The 11,765-nt window shown below is 47.2% G+C and overlaps 1 non-coding gene across 1 annotated transcript; it reads left to right on the top strand.

Annotated features, from left to right (window-relative positions):
• The first annotated feature begins 272 nt into the window (after positions 1-272).
• On the top strand, positions 273-374 carry LOC115935443 (U6 spliceosomal RNA). Its single transcript, XR_004071074.2, has one exon. It is a non-coding gene; the product is annotated as a U6 spliceosomal RNA (small nuclear RNA).
• Positions 375-11,765: the final 11,391 nt, after the last annotated feature.

Here is an 11,765-nt window from a genome sequence, read left to right as displayed (position 1 = left end):
GTCTCCAACTCCTGATCTCAAGTGATCCACCTGCCTCAGCCTCCCAAAATGCTGGGATTACAAGCATGAGCCACTGTGCCCAGACCAACATGGGTAAGCTGTTTACATAACACAGAACTTTTTGTTATATTTGCTGTGAACGTTTGCTCCAGATAGCTTCCCTTTGATTTTAGCTTTGGAAGTTTTGTCAAGTGGTTGTTTACTTTGATAACATAAAAACCATCCATCCTCTGTGATTTCTTTCAACTTAACTTGTAAAGTTATCACCCTTTGTGCTTGCGTTAGCAGCACATATACTGAAGTTGCAACAGTGCAGTGGAAATTTGCATGGCCCTTGCATCAGGATGACATAGATTTATAAAGTCCATATTTTTTGTAGTGTAAGAATATAGACCAGGCTTGGTGGCTCACGCTTGTAATCCCAGCACTTTAGGATGCCGAGGCTGGTGGATCACCTGAGGTCAGCAGTTTGAGACCAGCCTGGCCAACATCGTGAAACTCCGTCTCTACTAAAAATACAAAAATGAGCTGGGCGTGGTGGTGGGCGCCTGTAATCCCAGCTACTCGGGAGGCTGAGGCGAGAGAATCACTTGAACCTGGGAGGAGGAGGTTGCAGTGAGCCAAGATCGTGCTGTTGCACTCCAGCCTGGGCAACAAGAGCGAAATTCCGTCTAAAAAAAGAAAGAAAAAAAGAATTATATCTGAGTGAAGCTGTTACAACACCCTCCTCCCCACAAAAAAACTTATCATCCCTCTGAAGATTTGAAGCAGTATAGTAAAACAAGTTTCTTTTTAGAGGTGAGAATTTTCTTTAAGCTTTTCCTATCCATATTCATGTTATCTGTGCCTATAATTTTCTTTTTGTGTGTTTTATCTTTATCAGGGTCTGAGAAGAAGTTCATGCTTGCCAAATAGACATAAAGGAACTCATCTCTTTTTGCACACATTTTTTTTTTTTTAGACAAGGTCTCACTCTGTTACCCAGGCTGGAGTGCAGTGGTGCAAACACAGCTCGCTGCAGCCTCAACCTTTCAGGCTCAAGTAATCCTCCTATCTCAGCCTCCCAAGTATCTGAGACTACAGGCACACATACACTATGTCCGGTTAATTTTTGTATTTTTAGTAGAGATGGGGTTTTGCCATGTTGCCCAGGCTGGTCTCAAATGCCTGAGCTCAAGCAATCCGCCTACCTGGGTCCCCCAAAGTGCTAGGATTATAGATGTGAGCCACCACACCAGGCCCACTCTGTATGCTTTCTACAACATTAAAATTATCTGTTTCTTAAACATATAAAAATTGCCCTGGTGGAAATAATGGGACCAACTGCAGTTTTGGGATTGTTATTGGATGATTTTCTCAATTTTTTTCTTAGTTGTTATTCTGTTTGGATTTATACTTAGATTATTTTTAGTAATCTATATCTTTCTAGAAATTATTTCATTGAGGATTTCAGTTTATTAGTCTAGAAGAATGCATAACATTCTCTTTGGATTTTGGGGAAAATCTATTTTCTATAAATTGTCCTATCTCCTTTCTCATTTCTAATTAAAAATACTCCCTTAATTAAATTTGTCAGAGGTTTATTTTAGTCACCTTATCAAAAAAAACCAGCTTTTGAACTCATTTATCATTTTACTGCTTTATGTTGTACAAAGTATTTATTTCAGGTTTTATCTTTATTTACCACCTCTTTAAAAATTGCTTTTCTGCTTAACTTTTAAATGACAGGCTTTGTTAATATCAGTTTGGATAATCCCAGCCTGAATAAGATTCTAATGCCTGACACACTGGTGGGGGGAGAAGCTGATGGATTATCATTGTATGTTTATCAGTTAGGCACCAGTGAGGACAACAACAGGGCCCACACCAGCTAATTCAATAGAAGAAATTAAAATACAGGGAACTAGTTGTCAGATGCTGGAAGAGTTGAAAGTCAAATGGGCTAGTGAGTCACTGCAGAGATGAGCAACAGCAGCAAGCTGTGACTCCCCACCCACACACAACTGGAGGGACAGAAGACAGAGGGAATGTCACCAGATTCCAGGAGCTGGGATATGTGCTGAGACCCAGCACAGCTCTCATGAGACACTCCAGAAGGGATAGATGGGGCAAGGGTTGGGGAAGAAAAGGGGTGGGGAGGAATAACTTTTACTACTCCTCTCCCTGCAGTCTCCTGCCAGTGCCACTCTTTGGTGGAAATTCACCAGAAGCCAGTTGATCAAGGAGCCTGAGAAACGTAATTTCCACGGGCCAGGCCCCTGTGACAGGAGCAGAACCAGGAAGAGCAGGCAGCCCATGGGCCTGAGAATAGATAATGACTAGCAGGCACTTTGCATTTAAATGCAGGTTAGGTCAGAAGGGCTTGTGATGCTCCACTGTCTTAGTCTGCTTGTGCTGCGGTAACAGATTACAATAGATTGGGTAATTTACAAAGAGCAGAAATTTATTTCTCACAGCTCTGGAGGCTGGGAAGTCCAAGATCAATGTGCTGGCATCTGGTGTGGGCTTTCTTGTTGTGTTCACACATGGCAGAAAGCAGAAGGGAAATTGAGAGTAGACCCACTCCGGCAAGCCCTTTTTACAGTGGCATTAATCCATTTACAAGGGCAGATCCCTCATGACCTAAATGCCTCCCAAAGGGCCCCACCTCCCAACACTGTTGCATTGGGGATGAAGTTTCCAACACGTGAATTTTGGAGGAGACACATCCAAACCATAGAATTCACAGACGACAGAGCTAGCACCAGGATGCTGTAAACATCTTCGCTAAGTCCTGCTGGGTCCTAGGTTCTGGACTCCTTCCTTATTCTCCCTTTTCTCTTCTTCTTTGAGACTGCTAAGCTAAGCCATTTAAAAGGGGTAAGTCAGGTTTTTGTGCTGGTTCTTCCTCCAGTCAGCTCTGTTTCCTTTGGCCATCGTATCCAAAGCCTTGATTTTAACCTGACCCTGTGCTCAGGGATGCCCAGGTCTTTATCTCTAGTCTTGGTTTCTTTCCTTGGCTCTGGCCCTGTGTTTCTAATGGCTTGCTGGATGTCAGTGATGCCTCAAAATTGCTGCAAATTGAATTTTTGATCTTCTCTTCTCCCCAAATCTGTTTTGTTTCCTCCATTCTTTTCTCAGTTGATAGAAACCCCTCCATTCAGACATCAGAGCTGGCTAAGGATGGATCAAGCCTTAACCCTTCCTTCTTTCTTACATTCTATATAGGCGTCCACAGAACTACCTAATTCTATGCCCTAAGATGTCCATGTATTTCTTCTTTTATTTCTTTAAAGACAGGGTCTTACTCTGTTGCCCAGGCTGTGCAGTGGTGCAATCATAGCTCACCACAGTCTTGAATTCCTGGGCTCAAGCAATCCTCCTACCTCAGCCTCCCCAGTAGCTGGGACTACAGGCACATACCACCATGCCTAGCTTATATATATATATATATATATATATATATTTTTTTTTTTTTGAGACAGAGTCTTGCTCTGTCACCCAGGCTGGAGTGCAGTGGTGCGATCTTGGCTCACTGCAAGCTCCACCTCCCGGGTTCACGCCATTCTCCTGCCTCAGCCTCCCGAGTAGCTGGGACTACAGGCACCCGCTACCACGCCTGGCTAATTTTTTGTATTTTTAGTGAGATGGGGTTTCACCGTGTTAGCCAGGATGGTCTCTATCTCCTGACGTCATGATCTGCCCGCCTTGGCCTCCCAAAGTGCTGGGATTACAGGCGTGAGCCACCGCGCCTGGCCTATATATATATTTTTGAGATGGAGTCTCACTCTGTCGTCCAGGCTGGAGTGCAGTGGCATGATCTTAGCTCACTGCAATCTCTGCCTCCTGGGTTTAAGTGATTCTCCTGCCTCAGCCTCCTGAGTTGTGGGGATTACAAGTGTGCGCCACCACGCCTGGCTAATTTTTGTATTTTTAGTAGAGATGGGGTTTCACCATGTTGGTCAGGCTGGTCTTGAACTCCTGGCCTCAAGCGATCCACCCACCTCAGCCTCCCAAAGTGCTGGGATTACAGGCATGAGCCACTGTGCTGGCCATTAATTAATTTTTTATTATAGTCTTGCTGTGTTGCCCAGGCTGGTCTCGATATCCTGGCCTCAAGCAATCCTACCACTGTTGCCTCCCAAAGTGCTGGGATTACAGGCATGAGCCACTGTGCCTGGCCTGTTTCTTCTTATTTCTACTGCACCTGCACCAGCTCTGACCTCATTATTTCTCCTCTGGCCTCTAACAGCAACCTCCAAGCCAGTCTCCTTTCCTCCAGTCTCCCCCTGTCTCATTCCATTCTCCACTGACACCACAGCAATCATTTTGGAAATACAAGTTGGATCAAGTTATTTAAGGCCACAAATTCCAAAGGTCCCCTAAGTGTTCAGGATTTGCCTCAGCCTCTGCACTCTTCCCACCTCATCTTTTGTCATTTTCTACACTGCTGTCTGGTCCAATCCTGCCAGACTTCCTTTGCTCCCCTGAGAAGGCCAGTTTCTTTTGTTTTCCTGAACCTAGGCACTTGCTGCTTTCTCTGGGTCCTGTAAGGCAGCTGTTCTCACAATGGGATCCCTGGACCAGCATCAGCAACAACATCACGTGGGAACCTGTCAGAAAGGCAAATTCACGGGTCCTACCCAGACCTACTGAATCAGAACTTTTGGCCTGGGGCTTGGGAATCTGGGTTTTAAAAAAGCCCCCTAGGACATTTAAATTCAAGGGAAGGTTGAGGAGTCACTATTATAAGGAAACTCCTCTTACACCTTGAATTCTGCTCAATTGCAGATGGGAGCTCTGTGTAGCCATTCCTGTTACCCCTGGATGGAGTTACTTGCCCCCTCCTGGATTTTCCCCCAGCACTTTGCCAATGTCTCTACTAGAGCTGTTAAAAACCAGTTGGCAGGGCGAGGTGGCTCACAGCTGTAATCCCAACGCTGTTGGGAGGCTGAGGTGGGATTATGGCTTGAGACCAGGAGTTCAAGACCAGCCTGAACAACATGGCGAGTCCCTGTCGCTACAAAAATAAAGAATAAAAATTAGCTGGACACGATGGCACATATTTGTAGTCCCAACTACTTGGGAGGCTATGGTGGGAGGATCTCTTGAGCCCAGGAATTCCAGGCTTCAGTGAGCTATGATTGTGCCACTGCACTCCAGCCTGGGTGACAGAATGAGACCCCCATCTCTAAAAACAAAACAAACTAGTCTGTGTATTAAAATAGACTTTGAGTTCTTCAAAAGAAAAGCCTGTATCTCATTCATCTTTATTTTCTGAGTTCCTAGAAATTTCTAGGAAATGCATTTTCCTGGGAAATGCTCAGAGTTTGTACACACACACATGCGCACACACACACAAACACACACAAACGCACCTGTGAATAAATACAATAAATAAAAATTCAACAAACACTACATAATGCTGACAGCCAGGTACTGTCCTGAACACTGTAAAAATTTCAAAATTCTTAATCCTGGCAGAGCACGGTGGCTCACGTCTGTGATCCCAGCACTTTGGAAGGCTGAGGCGGGCAGATCACTTGAGGCCAGGAGTTTGAGACTAGCCTGGCCAACATGATGAAATCCTGTCTCCACTACTCTACTAAAAATACAAAAAAGTTAGCCAGGCATGGCAGTGCATGCCTGTATTCCCAGCTACTCAGAAGGCTGAGGCACAAGAATTGATTGCACCCAGGAGGTGGAGGTTGCAGTGAGCCAAGATCATGCCACTGCATTCCAGCCGGGGCAACAGAGTGAGACCCTGTCTCAAAAAAGTAAAAAAAAAATTCTTAATCCTAACAGAAACCATAAGCATTGGGGACAACTATAATAACCACTTTTCAGATGAAGAAATTGAGGCAGAGAGAGGTTAGTGTAACTCACAACCATGCAGAGGGTGAGCGGCAGAGCTGTGGTTTGGATTCTGACACTTTGGCCGCAGATTTGAGGCTGTCGATCCTGATTCCACACTGCCCCTCTGCAGCATGAACCATGTTAAAAGCATGCGCAGAGGGGCTGTAGTATGGGCAAACTGTACCATTCTCCATTGCAGAAGTTCTCTGTGGCACTGTGCGTGGCTGTTTCTCCAGCTTATGTGGCCTCCAAAGCCATGGAGTGGGTTCAGGTCAGGGTGGCTTTCAACAGGCTCACGATTTCTGCTTAGCATTTGTTTTCCTACATCTGCAGAAGCCCTGGGCTAATTTTCAGGAAGAGCTTTACTTGCTTTGAGGGCCAGCAATCTCTCTCCTCACTCCAGGAGGTCTGAGGCGCCTGCTCAAGTTGTGGTTTTCAGTCTTGAATGAGTCAGACTATCTCTTGGAAGGATTTTTGAGACCTTTAAGAAAAAAATGCATGACAGTATTCTCCCCAGGATAACATAGGCCCTGCCCAGAGAGTGCTTGGCTTACTTGGAGATTTATGTAAGTCAATTCCATGTCTGAAACATTCACCCCTCCACTTCCACTTGGTTTTCCAAAGCAGAGGATTTCTGGAGTTCTCCAAACAAAAGGCCCTGTTTTAATACCCAAGTACAGACGGTCTCTGACTTGCAACGTCAACTTAGTATGTCCAGACTTGGTGGGTTCTGGTCTCACTGACTTCAAGAATAAAGCCACAGACTCTCGCGGTGAGTGTTACAGCTCTTAAGGTGGCGCGTCTGGAGTTTGTTTCTTCTGATGTTCGGATGTGTTCGGAGTTTCTTCTGGTGGGTTCGTAGTCTCGCTGGCTCAGGAGTGAAGCTGCAGACCTTCACGGTGAGTGTTACAGCTCTTAAGGCAGTGCGTCTGGAGTTGTTTGTTCCTCCTGGTGGGCTCGTGGTCTAGCTGGCTTCAGGAGTGAAGCTGCAGACCTTGGCAGTGAGTGTTACAGCTCATAAAAGCAGTGTGGACCCAAAGACTGAGCAGTAGCAAGATTTATTGCAAAGAGCGAAAGAACAAAGCTTCCACACTGTAGAAGAGGACCTGAGCAGGTTACTACTGCTGGTTGGGGCAGCCTGCTTTTATTCTCTTATCTGGCCCCACCCACAGCCTGCTGATTGGTATTGCCGAGTGGTCTGTTTTGACAGGGCACTGATTGGTGCCTTTACAATCCCTGAGCTAGATACAAAGGTTCTCCACCTCCCCATCAGATTAGTTAGGTACAGAGTATCTACACAAAGGTTCTCCAAGGCCCCACCAGAGCAGCTAGATACAGAGTGTCGATTGGTGCACTCACAAACCCCCCCGAGCTAAACACAGGGTGCTGATTGGTGTGTTTACAATCCCTGAGCTAGACATAAAGGTTCTTCAAGGCCCCACCAGACGCAGGAGCCCAGCTGGTTTCACCCAGTGGATCCCGCACCGGGGCTGCAGGTGGAGCTGCCTGCCAGTCCCGCGCCATGCGGTCGCACTCCTCAGCCCCTGGTTGGTGGATGGGACTGGGCGCGGTGGAGCAGGGGGCGGCGCTCGTCGGGGAGGCTCGGGCTGCACAGGAGCCCACGGAGGCAGGGGAAGGCTCAGGCATGGCGGGCTGCAATCCAGAGGCCTGCCCCGCGGGAAGGCAGCTAAGGCCTGGCGAGAAATTGAGCGCAGCGCCGGTGGGCTAGCACTGCTGGGGGACCCAGTACACCCTCCGCAGCCGCTGGCCCGGGTGCTAAGCCCATCATTGCCCGAGGCCAGCAGGGCCGGCCGGCTGCTCCGAGTGTGGCCCGCCAAGCCCACGCCCACCCGGAACTCCAGCTGGCCCGCAAGCGCCGCACGCAGCCCCGGTTCCTGCTCGCGCCTCTCCCTCCACACCTCCCCGCAAGCTGAGGGAGTGGGCTCAGGCCTTGGCCAGCCCAGAAAGGGGCTCCCACCGTGCAGCGGTGGGCTGAAGGGCTCCTCAAGTGCCGCCAAAATAAGAGCCCAGGCAGAGGAGGCGCTGAGAGTGAGCGAGGGATGTGAGGACTGCCAGCACGCTGTCATCTCTCATTAGGATGGTAAGATTTACAATTTTTCAAGTTTACGATGGTGCAAAAACAATATGCATTCAGTAGAAACCATACTCCAGATTGTGATTTTTGTTTGTTTGTTTTTTAAAGCACAGGGTCTTGCTCTGTCACCCAGGCTGGAGTGCAGTGGCACTATCACAGGCTCACTGCAGCCTTCAATTCCTGGGCTCAGGTGATCCTCCTGCCTCAGCCTCCTCAGTAGCTGGGACTACAGGTGTGCACCACTGTGCCTAGAGAATTTTAAGGTTTTTTTTGGAGGGACAGGGTACTCACTATATTGCACAGACTGGTCTTGAACTCCTAGTCTCAAGTGATCCTCTTCAGCCTCCCAAAGTGCTGGGATTATAGGTGTGAGTCACTGTTCCTGGCCTGATTTTTGAATTTTGATCTTTTCCAGGGCTAGTAATCTGCAGGTTTGCTGCTGTCTTGCAATGCTGGGCAGTGGAAGCCAGCCACAGCTCCCCATCAGCCACGTGATCATGAGACTAAACAACCAATACGGCGTTCTGTGTTGCTCAGATTGTTTTGCGTATTGTACTTTGTGTTTTTGACCCCCATTATGTCTGCAAAAGGCCTGTGTACAGTATTCCACACTTTATTAGAAAATCGGCATGATGTAAGGCCGGGCACAGTGGCTCATCCCTGTAATCCCAGCTCTTTGGGAGGCCGAGGCAGGTGGGCCACCTGAGGCTAGGAGTTTGCGAGACCAGCCTGGGCAACATGGTGAAACCCCATCTCTACTAAAAAAAAATACAAAAAGTAGCCAGGCCTGGTGGTGTGTGCCTGTAATTCCAGCTACTCAGGAGCCTGAGGCAGGAGAATTGCTTGAACCTGGGAGGCAGAGGTTATAGAGAGCCAAGATTGTGCCACTGCACTCCAGCCTGGGCAACAGAGCGAGACTGTGTCAAAAAGAAAAGAAGAGAAAAGAAAATAGGCATGATGTTAAATGATTTTGCCCAGCTGTAAGCTAATGTAGGTGTTCTGAGCACGTTGTTTTTATTTTATTTTATTTTATTTTAGAGATGGAGTTTTGCTCTTGTCGCCCAGGCTGGAGTGCAATAATGCAATCTTGGCTCATTGCAACCTCTGCCTCCTGGGTTCCAGCAATTCTTCTGCCTCAGCCTCCCAAGTGGCTGGGATTACTGGTGCCCGCCAACACGCCCGGCTAATTTTTGTATTTTTTAGTAGAGACGGGGTTTCACCATGTTGGCTAGGCTGGTCTCGAACTCCTGACCTCAGGTGATCCACCTGCCTCGGCCTCCCAAAGTGCTGGGATTACAGGCGTGAGCCACCATGCCCAGCTGCACGTTTAAGGTAAGACTCTGCTAAACTATGATGTTCGGTAGCTTAGGTGTATTAAGTGCATTTCGACTCATGATATTTTCAATTTATGATGGGTGTATTGGGGTGTAACTTCACTGTAAGCCAAGGAGCATCTGTACGTAGCAAATCCCCATTTTGTATTTAGCATTGCGCTCTCTATCGTGAAGGTGTGAGAGAAGAATACGATTGATTTGTGGGAAAGTCCGTACAGTTGGAGAGAAGAGCTAAGGCACATATATGAAGAATTAGGGCAAAGTGTGATTTTACATATTAGCATACAGTAATTACCATAGATCCAAGTGCCAAATTGAGTGATTCCAACAATTAGGGAACAGGGCAGCATGTTGTAAGATGTGGATTATGTGTTATGAATAGCAAGTATAAAATGAGTTAGGAAAAGGAGATAAATGAAGGCTGGGATGAGGTGGGAGACTTGAGGAAGGAGTGAGATTCAATCTGAGTAATGCAGAAAGATGATAATAAAATAACAACATTGGGGCCAGGAGTGGTGGCTCACGCCTGTAATACCAGCACTTTGGGAGGCCGAGGCGGGCAGATCGCTTGAGCTCAGGAGTTCGAGACCAGCCTGGGCAATATGGTGAAACCCTGTCTCTACTAAAGACACAAAAAATTAGCCAGGTGTGGTGGTGCATGCCTGTGGTCCCAGCTACTTGGGAGGCTGAGGTGAGAGAATCACTTGAGCCCAGGAGGTGGAGGTTGCGGTGAGCTGAGATTTCACCACTGCACTCCAGCCTGGATGTCAGTGTGAGACTTCGTCTCAAAACAAACAAACAAAAATAACAACACTGGGGCCTGGTGCGGTGGCTCACGCCTGTAATCCCAGCACTTTGGGAGGCCGAGGCGGGCGGGTGACCTGAGGTCGGGCGTTTGAGACCAGCCTGACTAACATGGAATAACTCTTTCTCTACTAAAAATACAAAATTAGCTGGGTGTGGTGGCACATGACTGTAATCCCAGCTACTTGGGAGGCTGGGGCAGGAGAATTGCTTGAACCCACAAGTCAGAGGTTGCGGTGAGCCGAGATTGTGCCATTGCACTCCAGCCTGGGCAACAAGAGTGAAACTCCGTCTCAATAAATAAATAAATAAATAAATAAATAAATAAATAAATAACAACATTGGATAAGGAGAGTTTTACTGTGTGCTAGGTACTCTTCAGCGTCCCTTTTACCAATTCATTTGATTTTCACAATAGCCTTATAAGGTTGGTCTTATTAATGTCCTAATTTTACAGATGAACAAATTGGGGCACAAAAAATGTTAAGTATTGTGTGCTAGGATACAGCTGGAAGGTGGAGGAGCTTGGATTTGAGCCCACAGTTTACTCTCAGTCCTTACACTGAGCCACTGGACTGTGCCACTGAATTCCAGCCTGGGCGACAGAGTGAGACTCTGTCTTAAAATAAAACAAAACAAAAACTTATTTATAATCTTTCTTCCTTGACTAGGTTGTAACCTTCATGATTCCAAGGACTTTATCTTTACTGTTAGCATGAAATTCTGGGATCTAGGCTACTATCGGGCACATAGTAGGAGCTTGGTGAATATTTGCTGAATGATGAGTGTATGGTAGTAGAGCGGGCCTGGTGAGATTTCTTGAGGTGCTATTTATGGGAAATGGATCAGCCAGGGTAGGCGATGTTATGCGAAAGTAGTAACACCAAGACATCAATAGCCTGACACAGCAGACGTTCATTCCTGCTCAGTTACAGTCATCTGCAGATCTAAGCAGCTTTCCAAGTAGATGTTCTCTGGGTCCTTTCTTGTTGGTTGTTTTGACCTTGTAATATTTTTTGTTTGTTTTTGAGACAGAGTTTCGCTCTTGTTGCCCAGGCTGGAGTGCAATGGCACAATCTCAGCTCACTGCAACCTCCGCCTCCTGAGTTCAAGCAGTTCTCCTGCCTCAGCCTCCTGAGTGGCTGGGATTACAGGCGCCTGCAACCACGCCTGGCCAATTTTTGTATTTTTAGTAGAGATGGGGTTTCACCATGTTGGCCAGGCTGGTCTCTATCTCCCAGCCTCAGGTGATCCATCTGCTTCGACCTCCCAAAGTGCTGGGGTTACAGGCCTGAGCCACCGCGCCCGGCCCCTTGTAGCATTTTTATCTCAAGTTCATCATGCTTCTGAGTTCACCATGGCAGAGGAAGAGAGCATGAGGAATCATAAACCAGCTCTGAAATACCTCTCCCTGGAAGTGACACATGTCATTTTTTTTGCTTACAATTCATTGACCAAAGCCAGTCAAATGGCCATGACTAACTTCAAGGGAGTGGAAGGAGAGGAGAAATGGAAATATAGGGAAGATGGTCGTGTCGACCACAGGATCTATACTGCCTCCGAAACTGCTGGAGAGAGAGTGGGGAAGAGTCCATGGAAGGCTTACGCAGGGAAGAAATGGTAAATAAACCCAACTGAGGATGCGGATTCAAGTGGGAAGAACAGAAGGCATTTGTGCACTGATGCTTCTTATAATT

This window comes from Gorilla gorilla, chromosome 6, assembly GCF_029281585.2.
Source record: "Gorilla gorilla gorilla isolate KB3781 chromosome 6, NHGRI_mGorGor1-v2.1_pri, whole genome shotgun sequence".
NCBI lineage: Eukaryota > Metazoa > Chordata > Mammalia > Primates > Hominidae > Gorilla > Gorilla gorilla.
The sequence above is the reverse complement of the archived record's forward strand: the minus strand, read 5'-3'. Positions and strand labels throughout refer to the sequence as shown.